The sequence below is a fragment of the Agelaius tricolor genome, unplaced genomic scaffold, assembly GCF_023055355.1.
Source record: "Agelaius tricolor isolate 1412-34295 unplaced genomic scaffold, bAgeTri1.0.p SCAF_1, whole genome shotgun sequence".
In the NCBI taxonomy this organism is placed as follows: Eukaryota; Metazoa; Chordata; class Aves; order Passeriformes; family Icteridae; genus Agelaius; species Agelaius tricolor.
In genome coordinates, this window is record NW_027269261.1 from 88,565,801 (window position 1) to 88,583,372 (window position 17,572).

The following is a 17,572-nucleotide window of genomic DNA, read 5'->3' on the forward strand; positions in this document are numbered from 1 at the left end:
GTGGCATGCAGTAAGTGGGAGAGCTTGCTCACTTACAAGGATTCCCAGTACAGTTGCCAACCCTCTGTGTCTTGTATTGCCCTTCTGTTTGTAAAATAATATCAGATTTTTTTTCCAATGAATTAAAGAATAGTTTTAGAGTGTGAAGTTATCAATAAATAACCAAAGGCATACTTGATTTCAACTTGGTTACTTTTTGCTTTTGTATTTTTGACAGAACTAACTTCAGTTACTGAGGTAAGAAAATCTTCGCTTTTTTCAAAGTAAGAGCAAGTGCTCTGTTGCATTCTAACTAATACAATTTACTCATATCAGTGGTCTTATCTTTCTTTCATTTCTATCTTAGTAGCTGGGCTCTGTATAACCAGCAATTCATTAAGAAAATTGCTATTTTACTCCCTAGTAAGACAAAATATTCTTAAGATAGACTTCCAGCTCCCAACACAGAGAAAAAAAATAGTGTACAAATGTCCAATCCCAAGTTATACAAGGAAAGTACAAATACAGGGGTCTCTCAGGAAAACTGGATGTTGCAAATCGAGTGTGGGAAAATGCTGAGAGCTTCAGGTCATGGCTGACATTTAAACTCAACACCTCTGCTTCTGCATTGCTATTACTGGTAGTCAGTGACGTAAAACACTGCTTTGCTGTGGGTTTGATATCGAGATAATCTGTACAATGAGCCACTGAATCCAGCCATATTTACAGACCTAATAAACTCCTTCTCCAGAATATCAATATGGGTACCTAGAAGCAATGTTTGTTTTTAACTTGCAGAGCTGTGCTCTTTTGCATGACCTGCACAAGGAAAGTATTAGTATCTGCCTCTTCACAAGTGATTTCTGTGCCAATATCATTGCCCATAATTCAGCTAATTGAATACCTGAAAACTGATAGCTACATTATACAAGTTAGAAAATTCAGAGAGAAGCTTTATTTCCATACTTTGTTTCTGCTGTACCACAGAGGGTCAGAGGTTCTTCATCACTGCCCTGTGGTCTCCTTAATAAGGGGAAAGGGCTACATTAGAAACACAGGCCCTGTCTATCCACTGCTCCTACAGAACAGTCTGGTGGTTCATGGACAAATGATGCTATTTATTTTACATCCTGTTTTGGTTTGGGTTTTTTAAAATATTTTGCTGTAAAACATTTTTCTGTCTTTTATTCAGCTCTTGATGAATTTGTGATTTCAAAGAAGGGAGGCACACTGCAATAAGATAAAAAAATTTGAAAATACCCTTTAGAAACATCCAGGATTGTCATAGAAAACTCTTGAGTAATGTACATGTGGTTGCTAACAAGGCTGTAAATGGCTGTACTACTGCCAATAAAGGATGCCATCTGGTAAGTCTGTCTGTTAAAACAGAAGTTTGTTTGCAACCTTTGAAGTCTGGAGGTTTGGTTTGGGGTGGGTTTCTTTTTTGGTTTGTTTGGTTTTTTTTTTTCCTGTGGGATGTTGCTGAACCATTGAGAAAATCATGGCAGTGTTAATAAAATGATTTATGGAGTTATCAAAATGCCAGTTGTGACCAATAATCTCCTCAACTCAACTCACTCCTAAATTGGAGTTTGGCTTTGTCATACCAACTTTACCTCAGGTTTGGTCATCAGCCCCTCATACCATGAAGGGTAGTAAAGGCATGAGCTCTAGAGCTTTCTTCTTTCAACAGGGAAGGCTGTGGTGTGACCTGGGGGAGTTATTCTGTGTGCTCCTCAGCATGTAATTGCAGTGTCAAATACAAAACCTCTTACCCCTGAAGAGGGAGGAGGGGGGAGAAAAGGATACCTTACTTCCAAGTATATTTTTACTCCAAGAAACCTTTCTGATCTATTGTGGGTGACTACAGAAGTCTAGCCAAGCTGGGGAAAGCAGGGTAAGATAACAGAAGAACAAGCAGGGAGTTTGTACATGTTTGTTTGTACACCCCATGTTTCTGTTCACAGAGACTGCAGGCAGAAGGTAGGGCAATCTAGACACCCACAAATGCTTGTCCAAAAGGCTGGAAGGACCAACAAAAGCACTAACAAATAAAAATGCATGTTAAGTAAGAAGTTACTGCCTACCTCATTAGTGGCATCACCACACAGCAGCTCTTTGCTGACCCTAAAATCATGGCAAACAGCAAGCAATACAAGCTTTAAAGACACTTGGCACAAATTTCAGCATTAGGCAGGGCCAAAGAGAAGCACAGCTTAGAGCAAAAATAATAGAACCCTCTTCTTTGAAATGAGACATTTAAATCCACTATTCAAAGAAAAGTGAGCTTTTTCTGAAGATACTAAAATACTTCTTTCAATACTTGAAATAATCCATTTATCAGTGATACTAATTGAAAGATATTCTAGTCAGGCAGAGCAAAAAGTGTTGGATGATAGGATAATTTTTAAAATAATAATAATAATGCTTTATGATGCTTGGGTTTGGGAGTTTCAAAACCAAGTGTTGGTTTTGCACACTTCATCACATTGGTTTTGCACACTTCATCAGAGAAGCACAGCAGTGGGGAGCAAACATCATTGGGATTTCATGTCTGACATTATGCAGATTACAGTAAGAAAAGCTTCCCCTTAAATTAGTAACATTAATAGTATTGGTATGATATTTCTGTTCTAATGAGCTGCATTTCAGCATTTTTCTCATGTTATACAAGACATTTTTGGTCAGTTTGCATCTGCTAGTTGTGTTCAACTGTCAGTAAAGAGATATTTCTATGGAGTTCTTAAACTGCTTATAGCAAATGCAGGCTTGGTCCAGACAATTCTGACAAAAACAGGAAAAGCTTTAGAGATGGTTTATTTTTTAAATGTTGTCAGTCACCAAGGTGCTGTGAGGACGGGCAGCCCCAGCCAGCCCAAGGAACCATCCCTGCAGCCCGGCCCACCAGCATCTGCATGGAGGCAAGCCCAGCTGCTGGAGCTGCAGCACGGCCAGAAGGTACAAAATACTGCCCCTGATGGAACCTGCTGCCTCCCAATGCCCGAGTGAGCTCACTGAAGGAAAGGCTCATGCACAGACTCCAAGGATTTAAAGCATAATGAGATTGGACACACCAAAGCAGGCAGAGACAGCAGCTTTAACACGCAGGAATTCCCCGAACAGGCAGGACGGGGAAGCCTGTGGCAATGGAAGACTCTAACTTGCTGTCAGCAGCCACAGCTGAAGAGTGAGCCTGCATGTCCCTACCACCTGGGCTGAGTCCAGAGGTGCCACAGGGCCCTTCCTGTTTCCACAACATGGGGTGTGTGTTTCTCTGCATTGGTGTTTCCACCTCATCTTTGATTCCTCCTAGTTTTCATCAATCTCAGCCAGCCCCATCCCGTGCTCAGAAGTCTCATTTAATCTAACTGATGGATAAGAAGCATATGCAACTTTTTCAATAAGATTTCTGACTTCACCCTTTTAACCCAGAGAATAACTATAAATAGTTTATAATGTCTGGGATTTCCACAGCCTAAGTGCAGCTATAAATAGTTCTAAACATTTTCCCACTTCATGCTTTTGAAAAGAACATTCTCCACTTCCTTTCTTGGAGAACCCCTGGGAATAATGCTAGATCACAGCTCAGAAAATATGTCTATTAGGAGAGTTTAGCAGAACGGAGCTGCGGCAGCTCTCGGGCTAATTTCGCGTCAGGAAAGGGCCAGGCGTCCTTCGCCAGGAGCTCATGTCCGTGATGCCCCCGGGGGCCGACTGCGGTCGGTCCGTGCCCGCTCAGCCCCCGAGACGCGGGGCTCGGCCGCGCTGACGTGCGGGACGTGCGGGCTCGGCGGGCGCTGCTTTAAAGCCCGGAGCAGGACACGGCCCTTCGGCCCGCATCCCCGCACGGGCTACAGCGGCCCCGCTCGGAGCCGCCGGTCCGCGGCGAACCGCCGATAGCCCGGGGCCGGCGGGAAGGGGCCGGGATGGACCGGGAATGGGCCGGGAACGGGCCGGGAATGGATCGGGAACGGGCCGGGAATGGCGGGCCGGGAGTGGCGCCCCCTGCCGCCCACCCGCGGCGGCAGCAGAGACCGGAATTCCCGCTCTGGCGCAGAGCGAGCGAGCTCTGAAACGAGTTCGGTACTGGAAACCTGATGACAAGAAGGGGGGGAGAGACTGACTTAAATTATGTTCTGCTATTCAGTCCTTCATTTCCTCTATCTTGCCTTTTTTATTTCACCTTAAACCACCACGCTGCTTTCACTTTAAAAGCTCTAAAACATCCAAAATCTATTTTACCCATGATGTGAAGATATTTGAAGCTGATGATCAGAAAAGACTGGAATTTATCACTACAGAAGATGATAAATTATTTGCTCAGGGACACTGGATCAGGTACCTCCTAATGAACAGGCATTTGCAAGACACAGCTACAGGGAATGGCTTCACACAGAAATTTAGGAAGCTCAGGGAGTACGACAGCTCTGTTGACAGACCCAGACCATTTATTCTACATAGCCCAGAAAAATGTTCATGTGAAAAATATAAAATCAGAAAATTACTTTATGCCATTATATCTTTTAAAAGTACAGAAAAGTTTGATGAGATGATTTTATGCATGGCTTCATGTCTACAGAAAAGTAGATGAGCAGTAATGAAAGACCACTTTCAAAACAAACATTTTTAAATTCAGCCCAGGAACTGGCAGGGATGTTGAGTTCCTAATATTAGATGGCAATGACTTTCTGTAAACAAGGAGCATGAGAAGAGAAAGTCCTAATCCCATAGAACTCCAGGAACTCAGAGAATCTCCATAGTATAAGGTGTATAGTGTGTGATTCCTAATAATAAGGGCACAGTGAAATGGTTTAGCACACACGAAAACAAACTGAGATGCTTGCAAGAATTCTTATTTGCTTTCTTTTGACACTTTAAATCAAAATAGCTTTAAATTTGTATCCATGCAGTAGCAAATTTGTATACAAAATGAATGCAAATTGTCTGTGATATATGCAATACCAAAATGCTGATTCTGTAAAAAAAGCCAAAGTTTCCACAAGTATTACTGTCACAGCCTGTTCACAGATTTGTTACATGGTATGCAAACTCTGCACCCACTTATATGCTTGTACACTGAATGAAGTATGGCTCACTTCAAAAATAACTCCTTTTTACATTGATTCAATTTTAGTTGGTCCAGATAAAGAGGCTGTTGAGATAATGGAAAATTCCTCATCACAGAGAAGATCTGACTGTGCACAGGGAAAGAGAGCTCTCTGCACAGCCACCTCTCACCACATCTTTGAAGACTTTGGTAGTTTCACATTGGGGAGGGGACTGGATATTTCTTTTTCTCAAACCCATTGCAGACAGAATGTGGGAATGTAACAAACCTTTGTATCACAGCTGATCAACCAAAAAAACCCCAAGTCATACAATCAGTCAGTGTTCTATAGTCTACTTAGAAATGCTCTACACATCACAGATTACCTCTATATAAAGATAAGCCTGACCTCTCTATGTAGTGGCCAGCATGTACTCCCATTCAGGGTATTTTTGAATGAAAATTGAGGTGCTATACCAACAGATCAGTAAAATTATTCTGCTGTTATGACAGTAGGAACATAAGCCCAGACAAAGGTAAAGAAATAACCACAGCTTTGATATACAAGACTCCTTCCTCCTTGGAAAGAGCACTAAGAATGCACCAAACAGTACAGTGCACTTGAAGTTATGCAGGATAATCCCAGGAGTTTCTGCGAAGTCAAAAGAAAAAAAAAACAATAATTTTTACAGCTTCTGTCTTATTGTCACAAAGTATTCTGTAAGCACTTGTGCTCCTTGGCCCAGTTTCTTCTCTTTCCAATCTTGTTTTTCAAGTGGAGCTCCTTTACTAGTAAGCATTCATTTGAATAGTCATAGCATGAGCCACAGCCTCTGAACTGGCAATTCCATTCCTCTCCCTTCTGTGCAGTGTTTTTCTTCCGCAGGTCCCTGTCTCTGTAGGATATAATGCAATTCACTCTAATGGATTAAACTCAAAATGCTGCTCCCATTTGGCACAGAGCGAGCTCTTACAGAACCCCAAAGCCAAATGCATGTTTTCCAAACAGAAGCAATATGCTACAAGGGCTTGGTTCAAGGTCCAAGCCTTAACACTGTTCTAGGTAAGATCTAATACATAGCTGAATGTGGCAGTAAGCTGAGATAGGAAAAAGTTAAATTATGAAGCTGAAATGTTATTTAAATATCATGAATTAAAAGCTCCAGCCTAGCTGCAAAGAATTAAAAAGGGCACAAGTTTGGCAATGCTCCTAAGGCAGGAAAAGCAATGTTTAGAGAGAAAGAAATCTTTGTTTGAATGCAAAAAGGAAACTAAAACTGGCAAAAGGGAGCAAAGAAAATGTATCTGGGTGGCTGCAAACTGACAGAATACAAACCTCCCTCAATACAAGGAGAATTTCCATGAATTTCAGCAGAGCCACTGTCAAAAATCTCATCATCTAATACAGTCAAGGTGAAATCCCAGAAATTTCATAGGCTACTTTTAAAACTGAGTTTAATTTGTAGTTGCTGCTGTCACATCTCATTCTCTTCTGTTTCAGACTCCAAGGGACAAAGGTCAGTTGCTTCTTCCATACCCATCTTTGTTGTAAGAAATGCTGAGAACTCAAATCCTCTCCTGTTGGCAGCAATGGGGCTCCTGCTGATAATTTCAGTAAAATGGGAACATGGACACCAGCCTCTGTGGAAAATCTTCAGCAAGTGGGAAGGAACCTGAACTTCTTGCCTCTTCAAAGGAAACCATCAGCCAGAGGAGTGAGATCACACCAAGATGGTGTGATGGCTGACTGCTGCCAAAAAAGGGAGGGCCCACCACCCCTCTGCAGGGACCCAATCCAGTATGGGCACATGGAGCTAGATCAGCTTGCTGATTTGGGAGAATGATTAGCCTTTGTTTCTTGTTTCAATGGGTCAATCTTCTGTGGAATCATTTGCTTGATCGACTTGTGGTCACATCTAAATCCCAGCTCAGGGAAGCAGTGTGTGTGCACAGGGCTGTGGGGAAAGAGCCTGCTCCATACCCAGCTTATATTGTGAAATTGCCCCATAAGAAAAGCATTATCAGAGTCCTCAGCATTAGACTGTGAAGGACAAAGATGAGAGTCTCTACACAGTGCAATTAATGAGATGAATGAGCATCCATTTTCCTAAATGGCAAGCCTGCCATTGAAAATTAGGTGGGGAAAATCAATACAATTTCTTGGAGGTTTATATTGCTTCAGAATGCATTAATCCTCACCCTGGCAGTGAGAAAGTCTCCATGAAAGATTGTGTAGGAGGGATGTGTGCTGCCCTGGAGCTGCAACATCCTTTGAACCTGCTGGATGGGGTAGACAGGGCAGGGAGGTGAAGTAAGCCCTGAGGGGAGCAGGCAGCTGACATGGTGATCTCTCAACTCCACAAAGCCCCTGGAAGGATTGCTGTGACCCCAGTTCTTCAGTGGGTTTGCTCTGGCCACCATATCATTGCCAGCCAACTCACAGTGTCCCTGGCAGGGTAGCACTAATAATAATAACTGAACTACAGCAAATGTCATCACTTCCCACAGCCCCTTCCCTGCTGAGCCAGGCACTCAGAGCTTCAGCCCAACAGGGGAAAAGGGACATTCCTCACCCAGTGTGAATACAATCAAAACATGTGACAGTACTTCTAATTAAATCCTACTTTAAATGATTGCCTCTGTAGAATTGCCTGCAAGGAAAAAGCCCCAGAATAACTCAGTTGCCATGTAGTTCAATTCACCATTGTCGTCTGTGACCAATGCCAAACACATCCGAGAAAAGGCCATCACTGACATAAATTCCTGCAATCCTATGAACAAGCAGAAATGTCTTCCTGACTGCACCTGGGATTTGGCCAACGATACATTAACCACCATTATCATTTTCTTGTAGGTAGTTTAACCACAGAGGCTTTCTGTATTGAAATAATTAGGACTTTGGAGATTCCCTAAACAAGTTCCCATGAGAAAAGATTTTCTGGGTAAGGTTTCTGGTAAATTGCTCAGGCCGGAATTTGATTACAATATCTCTTGCAGTGACAGAAAGTTAAAAATCACAATGTAATATTGGAAATGTATCCCTTCAGCTGCAAATGGCATATTATGTGATCTGCTGATACTTGTTTCTTTATATTTTCAAAGTCAAGTTATATGAATGTTATGAATCTTCTGTGCTGGCACTGACTGACGAAACATTTTGGAAATTATCTGCTCAAACACCTATATGCTTAGTACAACAGAAAGATGGAAATTTAACTGTATTCATGACTTTCATTGACTTTTTTTTTCCTTATGAATCTAACTTTAGTTTTACAGGACTGGATTCTGTGAAACTAAGGAGTACACTTGTGCTGCTGCATGGGAAATGTCTTGTTTTTAATGAGTTGCCAACTTAATGACCTGTGGGATTTCAAAGTTCCTTTTTTGTTTTAAAGGAAATGATTAATATATATTCTGTCTTTAATTATAGTGCTATAATTGTGTGAAAGGAATTCCATTCATTCTTTTCTTCATTTAAATGTCTTACATTTGTGAATGTTAGGCAACATATTCTCCTAAAAGTTCTGTCTGCAAAACAGAGGTATAATATTATTCACTTTCAAATATGAGAGTAATGGGAGTACTGGTATTCCTCAGTTTAGGGCAGAATATTTTGATTGTTACTTTAAAAGGATAGACAAGTTATTTAAATAATTGCTTGACTAAAATAAAATGAATTTATATGGAAATAAATGCATGGCTTCAAGTACCTATTAATGTAATACTGCTCCTTATTTTTTTGCCAAAAGAATGTTACAAAACAGGAAATGTTTTGTGTATATTTTTGTTGATTCTGTAAATGGCTACTATAGCCCACTAGCAAATGTCCTAGGATAAATTTGGATAATTGGTAATTACACTTTAGAAAACAAATCTTAATCCTACTGCTCTGTCTGTATAATCTAAGGACTTTCTACTAACTCTGAAAATTATTCATGACTTCTGTCTCCTGTTTTTGCCTCATGTAATTGGGAGATCAGGTTTTAGGGTTTTCAGGAGCTTTTGTATCTGCTGTATACAAATCCCATCCCTGTGACTCAGACATTTTGATCCTTTGATTATCAGCCAGATATTTTTCAGCAACCTGTAAATCTCTGGAAAGAAACATTTTTGTCTGATTTTTTTCTTATACATAAGAAGAGTCTGATTTTGCAAAATTGTGATTTAGAAAAACCTTTTAGGGTGCACACCACCACTCCACAGAGATGCAGAACACCCTTCTCCCACTGCCTACTCAGCTTTCGTGCTCCACACCAGGTGCTCTGACCAGGTATCCCTAATTTGGTTTCCCAGATGATCTGGCCAAGTATCAAGATCCACTCCTTAATATGCATCACAAGGATGAGACAGACTTATTGTATGACACCAGAAACCTTTTCTTTCACATATGTCTGAAAACTTTATTTCTTTGAGGTTTTGAGTAGTCCCCAGACCTTTTAAAAAACATGTGAAACCTGGTTCACAGCTCCTTATATGCACCTCTCCATCCTACCAGAGACAACTGGCTCTTCCCCCAGCAGCACCACCACCAAAAAGGGAACACAGACTAGGAAAGAACTATCTGGGTCATCAAATCCCAGCCCTCTGCTACCTCAGGACTATGTCATAATCCATTTATAAAGTTAGCAAGCTCCATCTTAAAACTACTTAGGCTTTGTTGCCTCCCTGAACCTGTTAGGAAGACCTCATTCACAAGTGATAAGCTTCTACTATCTAACAGAATTACCTAGTATTAATCTTCTAGTGCATTGACTTGCATTTTGCACAATTACATATTATCCCACTTTAATTTCTCCAGTTCTCATCTTCCCTGCTAACCTTTAGTGTTTTGCCTTTACAGAGCTGCATTGGGAAGGATGTCATTTTAAGACATTTATTTGATACATAAGAACTGCATTATCATTCTGCTGATAAAAAGAAAAGGCTCTACTTTCCTAGCAAGGTTAGAGGTCACTTCCTAGAGTGACCTTGCTTACTAGCTCAGAAGGAAAAACATTCCATAAAGGAGAGTGCTGGTGTCTTCTGCTAGAAGTGAAGTGCAATGTTAAATGACAATAATACCTCACCACAGGATTATGAAAGCAGTATTGAGGGTAATTTTCACAAATGTTATTGTGTAGCCAAAAAGAATTCCAGTATATTAACAAAAAATTATACCTTAGTGTATTAATGTAAGAATCATTATGGTTAGGAAATACTTAGAAAAAGAACTGGTAAAGCAGACAAGATAAAAACATAAGTAAGGCTAATTTTCTGCAACTTTCCCTCAGCTGAGTTTCTGAAAACTCTGCCTCCAGCCATCAGCCATGTCAAAATGAGCAAGAGAAGCAACTGAACAGGAATGATGGCTTTATTTCTCTATAAGTAAGCATGGAGCTTTGATAATAATTTCACTGTGTCTACACATGAACCAGCACATCCCAGGCACCAGTCTGATGGGCCATTACTGTCAGCTGTTTTTACTTCCTCTGTCCTTATCAGCTACCCAGCTTTGTGCCACTGAGGAAGAACAATAGCACACATCTATTTTTTTTTTTTTTTTTGCAAAGATATTAAAGAAACCATTGAAGAGTATCAGGATCAAGACCAGTCTTTCAGGAACTCTGAATTCACACTAGTTCTCTTTTCTCTTTGGCCAGTTCCTCACCTTGCCTACAGTTCTAATGCTGATCTTCAGGTTCCCCACCTTAATTACTAATTTTCCATTTGGCACTGTATTGAGCCTTCTAGGAAGATGATAACTTTTATTGCAATTTTTCAGTTACCTTACTAAAGAATATGAAAATTAAATTTGCATTTTATCCTCTGTTACAGCAATTTAGTCTCTTTAGTATTTTTTTCCAACAAAATATATTCTTTAAGTCCTGTGAAATTAGACTGAAAGACTACCTAGAATACTCTTCCTAAATGTAGCATGTATTGATATATTGAAACCTTGTAAACTGCAGAATCAATGTAATCTGTTTTCTTAATGCACACAGCACATTTTGCCTATTCTCAGTAGACCATGAAAGCACTCCTGGTAGATGAGCAGTAATTTAAAAAGTCAATAAATTCCTCCATTCAGGCATTTCAAGTAGGTTAATGTGAAATGAATACATTTTATATTGCCCAAGGTAGAACTGGATAATTTGCATTTACTCTGGATTATATTAGCAATCCTTCTTGTACCAGTGTGACATCTCCCTGCAGGCTCCTTTGGAATAAGAACATCATTTCTGCAGCCTGTGATGTTTCTAACTTCTCCTCTCCAGAACTCTGAACAGAATGATTGTGTCTGAGGGGAGGAGCCAGATGTATCTCACAAAGAGTAAATCTACAGCATATTATGTCCTCACTCTTACAGTCCTCAGGGTATATGGGAGATTGTCCTTCCTTAGGATACTACAGCCACCTTTGAAACAATATTGCTCTTTCTTTTCTTTTTTTTTTACCTACTATTCCTTTTGAAAAGTCTACTCAGGTAAAATACTAGTGGTGCTGGGTTTATTGCTTTGATCCAGTGTTTTTTGGGTGTTCACACCTGTTTTATAATTTTCATTCTCCCTTTATGGCTACTTGGTTCTTATCTCTCTAAGCAAAAAAAATTTGTAAAACATGACATAACTATTCTCTTCTGCTCTGCTTAGGAAAGGTTTTCAAACTTGAGCCTTAACATGAAGCTTACAGAACAGGGAGAGTCAAGAAAAAAGTAATATGAGAAGAGATTTAGAAATTGTGGCATAGAAATAAGAGATTTATGAAATTTTAAATTTACTTGCTCCTGGATACAGAAGACTGAAGAGACTTCAGGGTAGAAGTCTCATAATAAACTTCATGCAGGATGTAAAACACTAGCTAGGTGTGAGTCATAGAATAAAGGCTCCTCAAGTCCAGCTGCAGGCCCTGCACAGCACCATCCCCAAGAGTCACACCATGTGCCTGAGGGCATTGTCCAAACACTTCCTGAACCCTGTCAGGCTGTGCTGTGACCACTGCCCTGGGGAGCTGTTCCAGTCCCAAACACCCTCTGGGTGAAGAACCTTTTTCTGATATCCAACCTAATCTCCCCTAGCACAGCTTCAGGCCATTCCCTCAGTTCCTGTCACTGTCACCACAGAGAAGAGATCAGTGTCTGCCCCTCCTCTTCCCCTCACAAGGAGCTGTAACTGCAGTGAGGTTTCCCCTCAGTCCCCTCCAGGCTGAACAGACCAAGTGACCTCAGCTGCTCCTCATACAGCTTCCCCTCAAGGCCCTTCACCATCTTTGCTGCCCTCCTTTGGATGCTCTCCAATAGCTTAATACCCTCTCATACTGTGATCCCCAAAAGTGCACACAGGACTCAGAGGCCAGGTCACACCAGTGCAGAGTGGGACAATCCCCTCCCTCAACCTGATTCCTGATGCACACCAGATATTTGAGCTTTTCTTAATGTAAGGGGCTTGAAGTTGATAATCTTCTGAAATGTATCATATTTCATTTCTATGCTTTTTTCTCAAGACAAAGTTATTAATAAAGTCACCAAAAGGCATTTTAGGCCTGGCAATTTCACCATCAGTGTCTTTGGGCATTGAGATGGTAGTTTCATGAATATATCTCCATATTTTATTTTTATTTCCCGTTGTAGTTCTTTGCAATATACAGGGATAAAATCAGCCTATAGCCAAGGAGTGGGAAACCCTCTATCCTGTGACATCTACTCATTCACAAATTAAAGGTGAACATAACATAGAATTGTCATTTTGCATGTGTGTATCTTTTATGATACTGGGTAAGGGTAACATCTACTCCTTACAGGAAGAAGGAACAGGTAGAGTGAAGATCAGCCAACTACTTCTACCTGTGATCTTACACGGATGTCTCATCTGTAGGCAAATGGCTTGAGCACTGTCTCCAGTGTTCTGAGACTGGAAACTGTGACAAAATTATTGTGGGAAGCAGCAAAAGGACTAACAAACTGCTGTGTCTCTCTTCATAGTTCTTTCTTTCTACACAGTTTATTGCTTTTTAAGCAGAGGGCTGTACTTCTCTTTGTCTTATGCAATGCACCAGCATTAAAGCAAAATGGCCCTGCTCTGAAAAGTTCAATAGAGAAGGATAACTTTGTTTTTCAAAAGAATTCTGTTACTTCTTAATATAATGTCCTTCTGTTGGGAACAATACTCTATATAAAATAAAAAAAGGTGTGAAAGTGCAGCTCCAGGGAACTGGAGGTGGTGTGTCCCAGAGCTGTGAGCAATGGGAATCCCTGCACAGCAGGCTGTCCCACAGCTGTGGACACTGAGAGCTCCAGCTACCAAGGAAGAATGAGCCTGGAAGCCCTGAGAGCCACAACTCCTAGCACTTCCCAGATCTCTGCCAAGGATCCAGGTCAGCAAGCTGCCAGGAAGCTGAGGACAGTTCTCATTGAAACACTAGATTTTGATGAGTCCGCAACTGCTCAATTAAAAACATGTCAGAATTTTTCCAACCAGCTCTACTGACAATCTAAACAAATAAAGGGTGTGTGGAGGAAATATTATCCTTATTTTACATCAAGGGAACTGAGGAACAGAGATATAATGTCAGGTCCGCAGTCCAGAGGCAAACTTAGATTTCATGTCATCCCTTGATCACAAGAGTCTCTTTGCTCTAAACTTAATTTGCCATTACAATGACCTTGTGAGATATGTAGTACTTTAATTTTATAATTGGGAAAACAAAATAACCTGTACAACAGCAGATGGGAAGCCTGTATCTTGAACCCAGTGTTCCTAAAGCTGCAGAACTTCAGTAGCAAGCCTGCCTGTTTATCTTGTGGACAAGGTACACAGATAGGACACAGTCAGACTCAGACAACCTTGCAGCAATGGTACAAATTCCTACAGCAAAATATTCCCATGCCACAGTCCTCTTATTCTGATGCCATACTGCTCATGCAAAAATGTTGGTTTACTATGACTAAAACCCTTGTAGGTGGTTGTGGGTAGTATAGAACTAAAACTTTAGATAGAAGGAGGTAACTAATTCTTCCCTAAGCACTCATAAATACAGTTCAACTGGTATTCCTAGTTCTGCTAAACACAAACAGCTGTATCTGTGTCTAGGCACACCACATTAATGTCCCAGGTCTTTCATGATCCCAGGTGTCTCAGGCTTCTCTATATAAATATTAACTCATCCTTCAGCTGGGTTTACACTGTAAACACAGCCCTAATTGCAAGGAAGAACTGTAGCATTACCTGGTATCAAAGTCTGGTTTTATTAATAGATTTTCATTTCAAATTTTGAAGCTTGTCTTTGTTGTCTTGTCCCTGCTTATTTTAAAATTGAGGGTTGAAATTTCCTAAACTGCATTATTTTAGGGAATATAGCTATAGAAAATCTGCAATTCTGCTATGCAACTTGAAATCCATTTAATTTTTACTACCTTTGCCTTAGAGCACAAAGTTGTTTGATAAGGTCATGAGTAGCATTTGAGCTATGGGCACAACTTCTCCTCCTACTGTGAAAATTGGCTCAAATTTGGCAAAGCCACAAACCTCTGATAAATCTGTTTGTAACTGCTTAATGCAGAACCCAAGTTTACCAGCTAAAATGCACAAATCCCAGCTCACTGAACAGACTGTGTGGATGCTGTCCTTCCTGAGAGACAGCATGCTTTGGCCCTTCCAGGCCATCCAAGGACCAGAGCAGGGGCCAGAGTAACTTAGTTTGGCATTGTCTCAGTGCTGTCCCTGCCTGCACCCAAGCGCCACAGAGGCAGAGGCCACCCAAGTTACACACAAAGGGACTGAGAGCTTGACCAAAGGAGGGGGGAAAGGCCAAGCCAGGATTGCTGGTCTAGGATGAAGCTGTGGCTGAGAATTGTTGAGGAAAGACTGGACTGTGACCAAGTAGGCAGGAAGTAAAAATTAGAATTGCTCTGGCAAAGAGAATTTGACATAAAGAAGAGTGGATAACAGGATTAGGAGCTCTCAGGGGAAATTAAGAGCAAACCAGGATTCACTAGGAAAAAAAAGAGATGGACATTGTGTGAGAAATGTGAATGGGATGCACAGAGTCATGGGATTAGAATTAGCTAGGCTTGCCTGGGAAGGAGATTGGAAAAAAAACATGTAGAGAAGAGCTGAGAACCAAAGGATGTATTTTGGAAGGGAGATTGAGAGTTTGATGGGTGAAGACTGGAAACAGAGGAAAGAGAAAACTTGGAGGCAGATGAAAGATGATAGTGATGCAGCTTGATGCAAAAGTGTGTGCTCCTTAAAACTCTGTTTCCTCCACAATCTGCAGAGTCTTGAAAACCACCATATCTCTGGTGTCAGCTGATGTTTTTTATAACCATTGGAAAAAATGTGCCTCTCCTCATTTACTAGTTTGGTTTATTAAATGGTGACATATTATACTAGACATGTATCAGAGATTCTGCAAGTTATTTTTATGGATAAATCTTATGAGTGAACATAATATCTCTCATGAAGAAAACAGATCGCCTAAATGGGGTGTTATGGAGATCTTTAAAAATCATGAGTGGAATCATCTCTTTAAAAAGAGAGTGGAAAGGGGGTTTCTGCGTCTTTCAATACAAGCTCTAAGGTACATAAAATGAAATTATGATGAGGCAGGTTCAAAACAAAAGGAGATTCTACTGCTTGTCACACAGACTGCAGTGTGGCTAAAAGCCTTTCTCACAGGTAAGGGGAAAAATGGGTAGACATACGTAGAATAAATCTGTTGGTGAATTAGACCTGTCTCCAGACCCTGAACCACAAAAGGGGATTTGGAGAAGGCTGGGAGAGCTTGGAAGAAGATTGCCACATCCTTATTTCATCTGTATCTGATTTGTAGAGGCAAAAAGTATAACCAAATCCATAAGAAGGAATCTCCTGGGAGACAGGAAGAGCTGAAACCTGCCTCAATTAGTGTAAAGCTGAACTTGTTTCCCTATCACTGCCAGCGTAAGACTGTGTAAATCCCACCATAACCACATTCATGCCCAGTGCCACCCAGGAAACATCCTCAAGAACTAGCTCAGAATACAAGCTGGTCCAGTGTGATTCCTCCTTTTCTGGTGGCAAGAGACATCCTTTCTGGGCAGGACCTGAAGGTAAGGAATGGAACAAGTGGAACACAGGCATGTAGAGATGTTGCTGAGGTGGACCAGCCAGATATTGTGCAACCTTATGCTCTGTGTGAGGGGAGCCAGGGCTTCCAGTGGGGCAGAGGAACCTGAAGGAGCCCTGCAAGGACAGAGTCAGGGATGGAGAGGAACTACTACATTTCTCACCTGAGGCTGGAGAGGATTGCAGGATTCAAGGAAGTCTTCATTTCCTTGAGCAAATGCAGACAGATGCAGAAGGTCATGGCCATTGTTAGAAAAAGGCACGCATCTAGAGGACCTGTAATCTAAACAAGTCTACTTGTCTAAACCAGTCTAATTGTAATCTAGGCTAATTATTTTTTTATGTCACATTAAACAATTACTACAAAAATGCACCTTCAACATGAGAGATGTTCATTACTCTTACCCTGCAGGTCACCCACCTCAATGATGAGAAGTATGAGTTTGATACCCTCAACAAACTGAATCCATGTCTAATCCAGTCCCTTGAAGTCTGTTAGTATCTTCTCTAGCCACATTTTAAAAAGTGTGTTACCAAACTTTGTAACACATTGTGTGTCTCAAGTGGACACATGTGCTTCTGAAATACAGAATGAGAACTTGTAAGACCACACTCAGACCACTGTCCTCAGTGTTTGGGTTTACCTGACCCTACACAAACACATATTGAGTCTGCTAACTGCAATCAACTTTCTGCACAAACTGATGATGGTCATGGATCCTATTATGCACTGCTTAGCTCCCCACATGACATGCACTTCATAGCAAGCCCAAGCTCCCAGTCAAAGTCCTTGACTCTAGGAATTCAGGAATTATTTGGATCTAGACCTTTGGCCTTAATATCTGTATCTCTTTTATCAACATTATCTCATTTAACAACAGAACTGATACCAATACATCACCTTCCAAGTTATTGTTGAAGATAGGACCATCTGTAAAGGTTTAAATTTTAAAGCTCAAGGGACACTGATTTGTATCTGATGTTACCAGGCTTTCCTTAGTCTGTTGACAATTAAAGTGAGTAGGTGATGGAATTGTGAAACATGGTTTTGTGAGTAGCAAAAGGGGAAACTCCCTTGATGTTCAGAGCTGGCCCTTATCGACACAGTTTGTGGTTCCTTCTAGAGGCAGTTACAGATATTTTCCACTATCAGATTAACGTCTGATTTTTTCCCAGAGCTTGGTGAGCTTGGCCACTTTAGGTGTGGCAACCACCAGCAGAATAACCTGAAACACTAGAATAATCAGGTTCATACCAAATAATTATGTTCACACAAAATAGACTGAGCACCTTACAGATGGCTCACCAATGCTTTTCCTCCAAAATTTCAGAGGGGAAACACTGTTTATTCTTTTAAATATCAAGGTTGTTATACAGAAGAAAATAAAGCCAGGTTTGTAGTCTTAATATCTGAACTGGGGAGTACTAATTGCCATAAATTGGGTGATTTTTCTTCTTCCACCTG